Source organism: Geotrypetes seraphini, chromosome 11 (genome assembly GCF_902459505.1).
Source record: "Geotrypetes seraphini chromosome 11, aGeoSer1.1, whole genome shotgun sequence".
NCBI lineage: Eukaryota > Metazoa > Chordata > Amphibia > Gymnophiona > Dermophiidae > Geotrypetes > Geotrypetes seraphini.
This window is the reverse complement of record NC_047094.1, coordinates 3,125,832-3,141,346: the sequence shown is the minus strand read 5'-3', so window position 1 is coordinate 3,141,346 and position 15,515 is coordinate 3,125,832. Positions and strand designations below refer to the sequence as shown.

Below are 15,515 nucleotides of genomic sequence, written 5' to 3'. Positions count from 1 at the left end.
CGGGTTTCTACCAGAGCCTGTAAAGTAAATATAAATACTCAGCTGATGAGGACCCCTAAGCTGTCAGCTGAGGATTTCCTCTGCAGGTGGCTGGGGGGTCCCTTTTGGCAAGCTTGGCAGGCAGCAGTAGTGTCCCTGAGTCACAAATGCTGTCATCTCAGTGGTTCATGGATGCTGCCGGCAACTGCTGCTTTTTGTGTAGCAGAGTTCTGGCTGTCTCTAGAGGAGGTCCTCTGCTGGTGGTGCTTGGGGATCACCACCAGCCACAGCAAGGGGTCAGCAAGTACTTCAACACTATAGAAATAAAACCAGAAATGCATTTCCTTTTCTTTTGAACACAGTACAAAGACATCTGCCATATATATTTCCCAAAGCTAACATATTTTATTCAATACCGTTTTTTACCTTTGGAGACTTATTTTTCTATCAAGTTGGTCCCAGTTTCTTTTTTCCGCTTTCCCGTCTTTTCCACTTTCCTGTCGTCTTCAAATTCTTCTGTTGCTGTCCATTGATTCCTCCTACCATGGTCCAGCCTGGACCATGTGTAGCATCTTTCACCCCTACCCACCAGCCCCATGCCCAACATTTCTCCTTCTATCACCCCTCTCCAGCACAGTGCCACATCTCTCCATCCATTCCCTTCACCATGTCCAACATTCCTCCCTCTTGCATCCCTTTCATTCTGTTCCCTTTCCACCACATTTCTCCCTTTCATCTTTCTCTTCCCTATCATCTGTACCTCACTCCTGCCCTATGACCAAAAATTTTCCACTTTCTTCCATTCCCTGTGCACACAATCTCTTTTTCCCTCTCACTGACACACACATGGCATGCTATACTATACTATAATAAAAAACATTTTAAGATGTAGGGTAACTCTTTTTATTGGGGGTAGTTGTTTTTTTCAACATAGCTGTTGAATGAAATTTAGTTCATCGGTTGTTTTCTTTCAGATTTCCACCACTGGGTATTCACCCTCATTTAGCAACCCTATTAACTCTTATATGAAAACACACAATTCTAATCACACAATAGTTCTGTAGTGCTACGGTCATCTCTCAACCCTTTAAATATGGCACCTCTTTTTTAATAGAAATGATAGGGAGGGGCTGCAAACTTGACTAGTATACTTGTTTCCTTCTCCTGCTAGCTTGACAGTAACCTACACAAGAAAGCACTATATACATTTCTTTTTAAGGCACAGCAACAAACAGTTCAGCATGCACAACTGAGATAATAGGACAAGTATAGAAATACATACATAGTCAAGAGGTACTATATTAAGAGACCAGAGTCTACGTAAACACTCAAACCCCTGCTAAAAGTAACTAAGCCATTAACTATCAAAAAGCATTAACGATTTAAAACGTAAATAAAAAGGCACAAAACACTATCCATACAGCAACGGAAGTTACCGTCTGAACTACAAAACCTACGGTAGTTAATTTAAAAATCGGCAGCAACCATAAGAACCAGCACATTCACTATACAATGCAGAAATGATCAATTACTTCTCAACAACAATGCTCTTGTTCCCGCCTCCATTTGCTCTTTTTTTTTTTTTTTTGTATTTTTAAACCACGCTAATCTGCCGACTGTTGACCAATTCTAACCAAGGATATACTATGGCAACTAATCCCATAGGGTCCCGCCAATTTAAAAAAGCTGTCATCTAAGCCCACCTTCTCACCCTTAACCTATTCGAACGGGTAAGGGGAGCTAAGTAGCAAGAGTTACGTCTTTAAGGAATGGCGGACAGCCAATCTGGTTCCTCTCAAAGGGAAGAGGCGGGTATCTTTCCGGTTTGAATGGACGGAATGAGACAGTACTCGCTGAGTAACTATTAAGCTACTGTGGCTGGGAGCATTGTGGAAAACAAGAGACTATTATGTTAGTGATACACCATTTCAAGGTGGTAGTGGGCAAAAACAAGTAAGCATGAGGATCGGCTTCTTCCTAGTGCGCACGCTGTAAGTTCTTTTTAGCAGGAGGGCAGGATAAGAAGATGAGCCACTCAGCTCGAGCTGCCTCCAACCTCACGGGATCCCCATTCCCATGCAGCTCTCTACTCTGTACCTCTTCTAATTCCGCTATATATTTTTTTGAAATACGGCGACCAGAATTGCACACAGTATTTGAGGCATTATAGCATTTTCATCTGTTTTCCATTCCTTTCCTGGTAATTCCTAACATTCTATTTGCTTTCTTAGCAGCACGTTGAGCTGAGGGTTTCAGCATATCCTTAATGACACCTAGATCTTTTCTTGGGTAGTGACTCATAATAGAGAATGACACAGGGACAAATTTTTTCCCATCCCTGCGGGAACTCTTTTTTTCCATCCCAGCCTGGTGAGTTATTTTCCTGTGCCTGCCCCATTTTTGCAAGCTCTGTCCTCATCTGCGCAAGCCTCAAAACACTTTAAAATCATAAGTGTTCAAGGCTTATGCACTTAAAACAGAGCTTACAGGACAGGGATAGCGATAAAACTCGTGGGGAACGGGGAAATTGAGTTCCTGCGGGGAGGGGGAAAAATTTGTCCCCGTGTAATTCTCTAACTTAACATGGAACTCTGCATCATGTAGCCATAGTTTGGGTTCTCTTTCCCGCAAGCATCACTTTGCATTTGCTCGCATTAAGCGTCATCTGCCATTTTGATACCCAGTTTCACAAGGTCCTATTGTAATTTTTTACAATCCTCTTGTGATTTAGCAATTTTGTATCATCCGCAAAATGATCTCACTAGTTCTTCCCATCTCTAGATCATTGATGGTCCCAGCACAGATCCCTGGGGAACCCTACTATTTACCCTTCTCCATTCAGAATATTGACCGTTTAAAACTACTCTGTTCTGTCTTTTAACCAGTTCTTAATGCATAATAGGACATTACCTTTCTAATTTCCTCATTATTTAATGAGGTACTTTGTCGAATGCATTTTGAAAATCGAAATACACAATATTGTCCGTAAGGGTCCACAAGTTCATTCACCCCTTCAAATAAATGCATTAGATTAGTGAGGCAAGGTTTCCTTTGACTAAATCCATGTTGGCTTTCTCTCATTAATCCATGCTTATGTATATGTTCTGTCATTTTGTTCTTTTTAATAATCTACCATTTTACCTGGCACTGTCATCAGACTCACCGGTCTAGAATTTCCTGGGTCACCTTAGGAACGCTTTTTTAAAAATCGGCATCACATTGGTATTATGCTGGATTTTAAAGAAAATTACAAATTACTAACAATAGCTCTAAGTCCATTTTTCAATTCTATCAGCACTCTGGGATGTATACCATCTGATCTACTGTTCTATTGTCAATTTGACCCATTACAACATCCACTTTTAGAGATTTCCTCAGAACTGAGTACCATTTCTGGCCCAGATATCTCCCCCACATCGTCCTTGGTGAAGACTGAAGGAAAGAATTCATTTACTCTGCTGTGGCTTGGTCTTTCCTGAGAGCCCCTTTATCCCTCAGTTGTCTGTTGCTCCAACTGATTCTCTTCCCGGCTTCTTGCTTTTAATATACCTAAAAGTTTACTGTGTGTGTTTACTTCCAGTGCAATCTTCTTTTTAAGATCTCTGCCTTACTTATTAGCTAGCACCTTGCAGTTGACTTGCCATTCCTTGTGCTGTTAACAATTATTTTCAGTCTGATATTTCTTCCACTGTTTGAAGAAATTCTCTTTTAGCTCTAATAGCTTCCTTTACCTCACTTGGTAACCATGCTGGCTGCCGTTTGGTCTCCTTTCCTCCTTTTTTAATATATGGAATATATGTAGTCTGGGCTTCCAGAATATTTATGAATAACATCCATGCCTGATGTAAATTTTTGACCTTTTGCAGTTGCTCCTCTCTTTACCATGCTCAAGTTATCATAGTTTCCTTTTTTAAAGTTTAAATGCTCTTGAATTGAATTTCCTTTGTGTTCTTATTCCATAGACTTTGTCTGAATTCAAGAGGGCCTTGGATAGGCACGTGGGATCTCAGAGAGAGAAAGAGATAATGGTTACTGCAGATGGGCAGACTAGATGGGCCATTTGGCCTTTATCTGCCTTCATGTTTCTATCAAATCTGATGTTTGTTTCACACATTTTTGAAGAACGAAGACCAGTGCTATGTGCTTGCACTTCAGGTTTTGTCTGGGCATGTGCATAAGAGTTGTGTTTATTGTGAAACTTTGTACACTTGTGCTGGGCACGTTCCTCTCCTTGCTTTCAGTTTTATGTTTAAACAATTTTTATTGAGGACAGTAGAACAGGTACAATAAGTGGCAAACACCATCAACGAATACATATGCAGCAAATCAGAAAAACGGTCAGCGTTCTAAATCGACAAATATTTTTTTTGGTTTTTACATACTAACAAAGCATGATCTCCCTAACCCCCCTCTCCCCACCTCAAAAATAGTGCAGACGATTATGAGCGGGGGCACCAATTCAAAAGTCCCAAGAAACAATCTAGAGGACCTTGACGCTTATGATCCTCCAATAAAAACAGATGTCCTGCCCGCACATCCTCTGGAGAGGCATATACATCTACTTAGGTATAGCACTCAGCTTCAATCGACAGAAATCAACCTATCACATTCAGTAGTAAACTACATCCCCTTGGAGGCAGGGACTGTAAATAAACATTACAAATGAGCAGAAATTTTCTTAGATGCCCTGGATATCCCGTCACCATCAGTGCCTCCCAGGCTGCCAAGGTATGTAACTGATTCTGCCATTTCCAAAAGACAGTGGATCGGTGGAAGTCCAGGATTGTAAGATACATTTATATGCAAGGAGACACACCGTACGACACAAGAGGCAGGTTCCTCTGGACAATCCTGGAAAGGCTCTGGGTAAGTCCAAGACCTTCTGTGCCACTGTACCCTGTATTGGTTTCCCAAATGGTGGTGTAAATACCATTGAATGGCTGCCCAGAATCTCTGAACAAGCCAACAGTCCCAGAAAGAATAAGAAAATGTGTTAGGTTTCCTATGACATTTAATACAGAGGGGACTCAATACTCCCCATTTTGTGTAACTGTACTTGGGTAAAATAGGCTCTGTAAAGCACCTGGGTATAGCATTCCCTCGGTATCTCTCCTGTGATCAATTGTGGTAGGCCCCTAATAGTGTTTGAGATCCCAGGAATCAAAGGACAACTCAAGGTCCCCCTCCCAGTCAGACTTGATAGACTGAATGTCCTTATGGTTCTCAAGGGGACCCAGTGTGCTGTGTAAGGATGACACTAAGGTATTGCTAAGCACCACTCCCAGGAAAAAATTACAAAGCTTTGGCCCAAGGACTGCCGGGAGGGTTGCTATATAATGTTTGATTTGGCAATAAGCATAAGTGTTCCCCCAATTAGCTACCAATCAGGGTGTCGGGACTGCTAGTGGGCTCAATTTGTCCTCATCTTCCAACAAGTGTGCTATTGAAGTTATTCCCTACCTGTCCCACTCTGTGAAAATAGGATTGTCCATCCCTGGCTCAAAAGAAGGTATTCCTCTCAGAGGCAATTGGTCAGACATGTGCACATCACCCCCCAATTTGAGCACCAGATAACCTTAAGCCTCCCGCAATGATTTCAGTAAAACACTGTCTCAAGTCACCAGGTATATTTCTCCCTGACATGCAGTAGAGTGCACAAAAGATATGGAGCATAAAACGCCTCTTCCAGTGATAAGAGGAAGGCCTGTTTGGTTCTCAAAAATAGTAGCTGAGAAGGTAAGGAATAAGAGGTTAGCTTTCATAAACTACAAGATTGCAGAAAGAGAAAGACAGGCAAAAATATCTGGAAAAGTTAAGAGAGGCTGGTCGTGTAGTCAGGAAGGCAAAGATGCAAATGGAAGAAAAAATAGTTTACATAGTAAAATGGGGAGATAAGCCATTTTATAGATATATTAATGATAGGAAGAAGTGCAAAACTGGCATTGTGAGACTCAAAGGTGAAGGAGAGGAATATGTAAAGCTGATAAAAGGCCAAATTGCTTAACAAATATTTCTGTTCTGTATTCACGGCTGAAATGCCGGGAGCGGGACCACAGAAGACAAACGTGAATAGGGATGGAGGAGTAATAGACCCTGATCGATTTTCAGAGGGTTGTGTTCGTGAGAAGCTAAATAAAATAAAAGTAGACAAAGCGTGGCTGGATGGTGTACATCCGAGGGTGCTGAAGGAACTTAGGGAAGTTCTGGAAGCTCCACTGACCTTTTCAATTAGTCTCTAAAGTCGGTTGTGGTACCGGAGGACTGGAGAAGGGCGGATGTGGTCCCTCTCCGCAAAGTGGAGTCCCTCTCCACAAAGTGGAAGGAAGTAAGGAAGAAGTAGGGAATTATAGGCCGGTAAGTCTGACTTCTGTGGTAAGCAAATTAATGGAAACGCTTTTAAACTTGAACATTCTCTGTTTTATTGGAATCCTGTGAATTACAGGACTAGAGGCAACATGGATTCACTAGAGATAGGTCTTGTCAGACAAATCTGATCAATTTCTTTGACTGGGTGACCAGAGAATTGGATAGAGGATGTGCGCTAGATGTGGTGTATTTAGATTTTAGCAAAGCCTTTGACAGTGTTCCACAAAGACGTCTAATAAATAAACTGAGTGCCCTTGGGATGGGTCCCAAAGTGATGAGCTGGATCAGTAACTGGTTGAGTGGAAGGCGACAGAGGGTAGTGATCAATGGAGATCGCTCTGAGGAAAGGGATGTTACCAGGGGTGTGCCTCAAGGTTCTGTTCTTGGGCCTGTTCTTTTTAACATTTTTATAAATGATATTGCTGAAGGGTTGTCTGGTAAGATTTGCCTCTTTGCAGATGATACTAAAATCTGCAATAGAATAGACACACTGGATGGTGTGAATAACATGAAGAAAGACCTGGTGAAGCTTGAAGAATGGTCTGAAATTTGGCAGCTAAAATTTAATGCTAAGAAATGCAAGGTCATGCATTTGGACTGCAAAAACCCAAGGGAATGGTACAGTTAAGGGGGTGAAGAACTTATGTGCACGACAGAAGAGAGGGACTTAGGTGTGATTGTATGTGATGATCTTAAGGTAGAAACATAGAAACATAGGTGGCCAAATATTTAGAATATTGTGTACAATTCTGGAGGCCCTACCTTCAAAAAGATATAAAAAGGATGGAGTCGGTCCATAGGAAGGCTATTAAAATGGTGTGTGGTCTTCGTGATAAGGCATATGGGGACAGACTTAAAGATCTCAATCTGTATACTTGGAGGAAAGGCGAAAGAGGGGAGATATGATAGTCATTTAAATACCTACATAATATAAATGTGCACGAGTCGAATCTCCTTCATTTGAAATGAAACTCTGCAATGAGAGGGCTTAGGATGAAGTTAAGAGGTGATGGGCTCCAGAGTAATTTGAGAAAATACTTTTTTATGGAAAGGGTGTTAGATGCTTGGAACAGTCTCCCAGAAGAGGTGGTAGAGACAGACTGTCTGAATTTAAGAGGGCCTGGGATAGGCACATAAAATTTTTCAAGAGAGAGAAAGAGAGAATGGTTACTGTGGATGGGCAGACTAGATGGGCCATTTGGCCTTTATCTGCCATCATGTTTCTATTGCTGTTCTTGCAAGACCCAATCCTTTAAATGTCTCAACAAACAGACCCAATTATATAAACCAAAATTAGGGATACCTAGCCCACCCTGCAACCAACTGCCCACTAGCAAGGAATAGCAAAGCCGAGGTTTAAGTTTATTCCAGCAAAATCTAGAGATCAGTTGCTCCAAGGCTTTGAGATCTTTCCTCCACATTGTCACCCTTGAAAACCATTTCTGGATCAGTAGATCTTGCATCTTATATAAATACCGAAGTAAAGAATTCAGTCCTCCTGGAGTATCCCTTTTGCTCCCTCATGATCTAATGGTTGCATGGATTCCCTCACCGGCTTTCTGCTTCTGAAATACCTGAAAAAGTTGTTACTATGGTTTGTTTCTATCTTTTTGTTTTTAACACGTGGAATACATCTAGAATAACACTTATTTCTGTCTTTCTGTCTTTAACACGTGGAATACATCTGATCTGGGCTTCCTGATTTAAAGTCTCAACCTTTTGTGGCTGATCCTTTTAGCTTCTTTGTAACCATTTTCCTTATTTTATCGTAGTTGCCCTTTCAAAAATGAAATGATCCTACAGTTGATTTTCTTAGTGACTTCACTCTAGATAGCTCAAATTTAATCATGTTATGATCAGTTTCCTAGTGGACTTAACACCATTTCTTCTCGTTCTATGCCCTGCATTTCAGTTAGGGTTAGATCTAAAATAGCTTCCTCTTTTGTCGGTTCCTGGACTAGTTGCTCTAAGAAGCAGTCTTTTACTGCATCAAGGAATATTACCTCCTAGTACTCCCTGATTTGATATTTATCCAGTCAATATTGAGGTACCTATTTGAAATCACTCATTATATTGTTGCTCAATTGACCAGTTTTCCTCATTTCTATAAACATTTCTTCATGTGTCTCTGTTCTGTCCTGGTGGTTGGTAATATGGCCGTACCAGTATACTCCTTCCTGTCACTTGTAAAATATCCATAAGAATTCCATGTTGCTGTCTGCTTCACGCAGAATATTTTGTTTGACTCATTTCCCTCTAATGTATAAAGCAAGCCTCCCTCCAGATAGAGTGCAGTAACTGATTAATTTGTACCCTGTTAAGTGTCCCATTGATTGCCATTCTTCCACCAGATCTTTGAGATGCCTAGATCGAACTTTTCATTTAGTGCTATGTAATCCGGCTTCTTTTTTTCTGACTTGGGAGGAATTTGGGGTATTATGCTACTCTTCCACTGGTATTATTTCTTGGGAGCCCACTTATCAGTTTCCCCGAAGCCTGGAGGATCCACAGCCATCAAAGCACTTGAAAGATCTTAGAACCCTTGTGGGGAGCAGACTTTGTTTGCGCCATGGAGGCACTGGAGGTTGTACGTGCCATTTTGTGCTCTGTTAAAGGTCCAATTCCTTTCCACTGTGGGAAGAGCTAATCCATGCATGTATGAGAGAAAAACTGACACCCATATGCTTTATATAGGCTTTTTGAGCTTTAAAGAGGACAATTGTTCTACACAGGAGCTATCTTGATGGTGTCACCCAGAAACGTTGCTGCTTGCCCATAGAGCAGGTGCTGGAGCTTACAGTCTGACTCTTAGGGCAGGACTTGCGCTTGTATGTATTTTAGGAAATACATGCATACTCAATTTTGTCTGCACAAATAAAGTTCTGAGAAGGTGTAACTTTCAGGAAGGACGCTTTGTAAATGCACATGTCTTGCTTGAGATACCATCTGTTATCCCAGGACAAGCAGGCAGCATATTCTCAACAGTGGGTAAGGTCACTGGAGCCCCGCAGCGGGCCCTGCAGTGGACAGCCTCAAAAGCAGACTTGCTTGAAGATCTTTGTAAGAGCTTCTGAGTGCTGCACTGCGCATGCGCGAATGCCTTCCCGCCCGAGTTAGGGCGCGCATCTCCCATGAGGAACCTCAGTTCAACGTTTTCTGCGGAGCCGAGAAGTCCTCTTCTTTTAGCTCTGCAGCCTTCGTTGCCTTCTCTCACCCCGGCTTTTGTTATTTTATTAGTCGCTGTGCTCTCGTTTCATTGTTCCTTTCTTTCTTATCCAATTTTTTTAAAACCCTTATTTTTTTCATCTAGCAGCGGCCTTACGGCCTAGGCCTAGCCGCTTACCTCGTTCGTTACGTCGGTCTTCATTTTTTCTATGTCCCTGCCTCTAACTGGGTTCAAAAAGTTAGCCAGTGCAACAAGACCCTTTCAATCACCGATCCTCATAGTCGGTGTATTGTTTGTCTGGATCCTGAACATTGTCCAGACGCTTGTTTGCGCTGTGCTACCCTCTAACCTCGGGCCCTTCGGTGCCGTGCCAAGCTCCTTCAACTTTTTGGCACGATGGATGGCCTCGACGTTTAAGTCCTCGACCTCGACTCCAGCTTCTGCCTCCACCAAGACCTCAACTCCTTCGGCCTCGGCGGCAGCTCCTCTGAAAACCTCGACGGGTAAGTCTCCTGTCTCTCCTTCAGGTACTACTCCTAAGAAGCCTCCAGAGTCACAGGCATCCCAGGCCATATCTGACGGCCTGCCTGCCTCGACTAGACCTCCAGCTAAGTGTGCCTCCAAGCATTGGGAATACTGTACCTCGAGGTTGCCCTCCTTGGAGCGCACTGCTGCACCTTCGAGACCTGATCCTTTTGTCTCGGTGCCCATGTTCGAGGACATGTTAAAAGCCATTCTGACCATGCAGATTTCCTCGGTCATGGCTCAACTCCTCCCATCCTCGACCGTGCTTCCTGTGAGCCAGCCTGAGCGGCAGTCTGAGACCCCGGTGGAAGTACCTAGAGGCAAGCCTCAGAAGTCTCGCCGGTTCTCATCCAGTGACTTTTCACCTACTCCTCAGACACGGTCTCCTCCACCTTGACCGAAGCATTGCTCGAGGCATTCGAGGCATCTCGCTTCCAAGCTTCTTCAGGAGACAGCTCTACAACAGAAACCCTCGCCTTCTCTGGATACTGAGACTTCTATGCCTCATTTATCCAAGGCTACTGAGACTTCTTCCAAATCTAAACATAAGTCTCGCAAAGCTATTACTCCGGCTGCTTCTCGAAGTCCATTGAGGTCGAGGACTCCTCCATCGAGACCACCTCCGAGGGAACCTTTTCCTCCTGCCTCAATCCAATCTGTTCCTCGAACCCTGGGAACTTCACCATCGAGGGTTTTGAAGCACAAACACTCACTGACTCCGCCTCATGCAGGTAGTGCAGCTTCCTCAATCATTGTGCGCCTGGACTCTGAGCCTCTGTCTCAGTATTCCAGAGAGGCTTCTCCCTCCTACTCAGTAGTTCCTCGGTCTCGCACTCCTTCTCTGGAAGGTGCCTCGACCTCAAAGTCTGCCTCTTTTGCCAGGTTTGTCTTCGACATGGGAAAAGCTCTTCAACTGGATCTCCACTCTGATTCCCAAGTATACACCTGAATACTTGGCCGACATGGAGTTGCCTCATCCACTTAAGGAGACCTTGAGGCTTCCTATGACTCCAGTATTGAAGCAAACTTTCTTAAGGAATATTGAAACTCCTTATTCCATCACAGCTGGAATCCAGGTATCACACAGTACCTTGCAAAAGCTTCGAGAAATCTCAATTATCCCATCAGTCTTTGGTGATGGAATTTTTCTTTAAAGAAAGCTCATTCATCTAAGTTTTATGCTGTGGTCCCTCCAGGCAGGGAGGGCCGTACCATGGACAAGTTTGGCCGCAGATTATACCAGAATTCCATGAGGGCTAACAGAATTCTCAATTATAACTACATTTTCACGGCTTATTTTAACCATTTCCTCACATTACTGCCTAAATTCTACCCGGCTCTTGAGGAACAAAGTCTTCCAGAATTCAAACAGATCATCAGAACTCTGTCTCAACTTCGCCTCTTCATGCTGCAAGCCACATACAATACTTTTGAGCTCTCTTCTAGAGTTTCGGCCTTTGCAGTAGCCATGCGCTGTCTCGCCTGGCTCCGCATTGTTGATATGGATCCCAATCTGCAGGACCGTCTAGCGAACTTGCCTTGCCAGGGAAATTAACTTTTTGTTTCTATTGAAGCTGCTACAAAGCGCCTCTCTGAACATGAGCGCTCTTTTGCTTCCTTGATTTGGCTAAAGCCTAAGACTCCTCCTGCTCGGCCATACAAGCAACCACCGCGTCGTTATCCCCCAAAAATGACACCAGCTTTCTCCAGGCCTTCCCCTAGAAGGCCTCCACAACAACGACGACAGTAGAAGGCTCAGACTCCTGCTGCGACTAAACCAGCTCAGTCTTTTTCACATTCCCAGTCTGAGCTGCCAGCCTCCCTGCATCAAAATTCTCTTCTGCCCATAGGAGGTCGTCTTCACCAATTTTATCAGCAGTGGGAGATGATCACCTCAGATCTCTGGGTTCTCACCATCCTTCAAGAGGGATACTCGCTTCACTTTCTTCAGGTGTCTTCAGATCGCCCTCCAAGAGAGTGTCCTTCCAATTCGTCGCAACTTCCCCTTCTTCAGGAAGCTCAGGCTCTTCTTCGCCTTCGAGCTGTCGAGGAGGTTCCTCTAAACCAATGGGACATGGGCTTTTATTCCTGGGTTTTTTCTAGTCCCAAAGAAGATGGGGGATTTGCGACCCATTCTGGACCTCAGAGCCCTCAACAAGTTTCTAGTCAAAGAGAAGTTTCGGATGCTATCTTTACCAACCTTATATTCCCTGATGGATCATGGAGATTGGCTATGCTCTCTGGATCTCAAAGAGGCTTACATTCATCCCGATTCATCCAGCCTCTCACAAATATCTTCGATTCAGGGTGGGGAATCTTCATCTACAATACAGAGTTCTTCCTTTCAGACTCGCCTCATCCCCCAGAGTCTTCACGAAATGTCTGGTGATGGTGGCTGCAGCCCTCTGTCCCCAGGGGTCTTCAAGTTTTTCCATACTTGGACGACTGGTTTATCAAGGCCCCCTCTCAACAAGGGGTTATTGCAGCGACCCAACAGACTATTATGTTCCTCCAAAGTCTGGGGTTCGAAGTCAACTTTCCAAAATCCCAGCTGACCCCATCTCAGTCTCGCCAATTCACTGGGGCCACTCTAGACACTGTCCAGCTCAGAGCGTTTCTACCTCCACCACGTCGGGATACCCTCATTCGCCTTTGCCATCAAGTGTCTCATCTCACATCAATTTCAGCAAGACAAATGATGGTTCTGCTCGGTCACATGGCTTCTACAGTTCACGTGACTCCTTTTGCCAGACTTCACCTTCACATACCTCAGTGGACCCTGGCATCTCAGTGGCAACAAGCTACCGACCCACTTTCTCAACAAATTACAGTAACTCCTTTGTTGAAGCAGTCTCTCCACTGGTGGATGCTCTCTTCCAATCTTTCCAGAGGTTTGCTGTTCCACAATCTTCCTCATCAGAAAGGTCTCACAACAGACTCGTCAACCTATGCATGGGGGCCCATCTCGACGGACTCCGAACCCAAGGTCATTGGACTCCGGACTGTCTTTTTCACATCGATCTGTTGGAACTCAGAGCGATTTTCAATGCTCTCAAAGCTTTTCAATACCTTCTTCACGACAAAGTAGTCCTTGTCCGGACGGACAACCAAGTCGCCATGTACTATGTCAACAAGCAGGGAGGTACTGGATCTCACTTCCTTTGTCAAGAAGCTCTGAAGCTGTGGGATTGGGCAATCCATTAGAACATCTTTCTCAGAGCTGCATATATTCAAGGTCAGCACAACAGTCTGGCGGACAAATTGAGTCGTCTTCTGCAACCTCACAAATGGACACTCAATTCCTTGCCTCTACGTCAGGTGTTTGCTCAATGGGGGACCCCTCAGATAGACCTCTTTGCGTCTCTCCTTCAACAACTAGCTGCTCTCGAATATTCTGTCCCCAGCGTCGCGAGGCAGATGCTTTTCTCCTGGATTGGACGGGTCACTTTATCTAAGCCTTCCCTTCATTTCCTCTGATTCTCAAAACTCTTGTCAAACTCAAGACAGAACATGCCACCATGATTCTAATAGCTCCTCGGTGGCCCAGACAACCGTGGTACTCCCTTCTACTTCAGCTCAGCACCAGGTACCCTCTGCTTCTACCAGTTTTTCCCTCTCTGCTTACTCAGAGTCGGGGATCCTTGCTACATCCCAACCTGCAGTTTCTACACTTAACAGCTTGGTACCTTTCAACCTAACAGACTCTATACAGTTCTCTCAGTCTGTACAAGATATTTTGGTAGCTTCCAGAAAGCCATTCACTCGGCAGTGTTATGGCCAGAAATGGACTAGATTTTCTGCTTGGTGTTCCACTCGCCATATGGAGCCAATGTCTACCTCCTTGGCTTCTATTTTGGATTATTTACTTCACTTATCACAATCTGGACTTCAGTCTACATCTATTCGAGTACATCTCAGTGCGATTGCTGCTTTTCATCAGTCTCTTGATGGGAAACCTCTGTCTGCACATCCTGTGGTTTCCTGCTTTATGAAATAACTTTTTAATGTTCATCCACCACTTAAACAACCCCCAGTGGTCTGGGATCTCAATGTTGTCTTGGCTCAATTGATGAAGCCTCCATTTGAACCAATTGATAAGGCTCATCTCAAATACCTTACTTGGAAAGTAGTTTTCCTGATTGCCCTCATATCTGCTCGAAGGATCAGTGAGTTACAAGCTTTGGTTGCAGATCCACCTTTCACAGTTTTCCACCATGACAAAGTGGTCCTCAGTACTCATCCAAAATTCTTACCTAAAGTTATTTCAGAATTTCACATCAATCAATCTATTGTTCTTCCAGTATTTTTTCCAAAGCCTCATTCTCACCCTGGAGAAGTGGCTCTCCATACTTTGGACTGCAAATGTGCCTTGGCTTTCTACTTGCAACGCACTCACCCTCGCAGGACAGCCCCACAACTTTTCATCTCCTTCGATCCAAATAAGTTGGGGCACCCTGTCTTGAAGTGAACAATCTCCAATTGGATGGCTGCTTGCATCTCTTTCTGCTATGCTCAGGCTGGTCTCCCTCTGCAGGGTTGAGTCACGGGCCACAGAGTTAGAGCTATGGCGGCGTCTGTAGCTTTCCTCAGATCAACTCCTATTGAGGAAATCTGCAAGGCTGCCACTTGGACATTCACTGCATTACTGTCTGGATACTTTCTCCAGAAGGGATGACCATTTTGGCCAGTCTGTTTTATAAAATCTCTTTTCTTAACCTGCCAACTCTCCCTCCATCACACTATGCTTAGCTTGGAGGTCACCCACTGTTGAGAATATGCTGCCTGCTTGTCCTGGGATAAAGCACAGTTACTTACCGTAACAGTTGTTATCCAGGGACAGCAGGCAGATATTCTCACAACCGACCCTCCTCCCCTGGTTGGCTTCTTAGCTAGGTATCTGAACTGAGTTCCTCACAGGAGACGGGCGCCCTAACTCGGGCAGGAAGGTGCATGCGCAGTGCAGCACTCGGAAGCTCTTACAAAGATTTTCAAGCAAGGCTGCCAGCTGCGGGGCTCCATCGGTGATGTCACCCACTGTTGAATATCTGCCTGCTGTCCCTGGATAACAACTGTTACGGTAAGTAACTTGTGCTTTTGTGCTTAGCCTCCCTAAAGTAATTTAACAGGCTGTGTATTTTGTGTGATATACTGCATGAGAAACAGGTTAGCAGGGAAATGTGTGTACTTTCCCAAATAAATTGACCCCATAGTCACACTGGATTGCCATTTTCCTTCATTACATATGTGTATCTTTTATAAAATACGGCATAAGTGTAAACCCTACCCCCAAAAACCACATACACAGATTTTTCTCACCGTGTTGGATAGCCCCTTGCATGTATAGGGTGTAAGGCAGTTTTAAAAGAGAAACTTCTGCTCTATGTGTAGACATACTCTTTGCAAAGGGACAGATTCACTAGTACTCTCCTTTTTCCTGTCCTGTGTCTAGAAAGAAAGACCTAGGTGAATAAGGCCTTGA

At 44.1% G+C, this 15,515-nt stretch overlaps 1 protein-coding gene across 1 annotated transcript in view; it reads left to right on the top strand.

The window, feature by feature from the left end:
* The window catches only part of LCMT1 (leucine carboxyl methyltransferase 1), a 98,633-nt gene that overhangs the window by 3,134 nt on the left and 79,984 nt on the right, over positions 1-15,515 (top strand). The window lies entirely within an intron of this gene.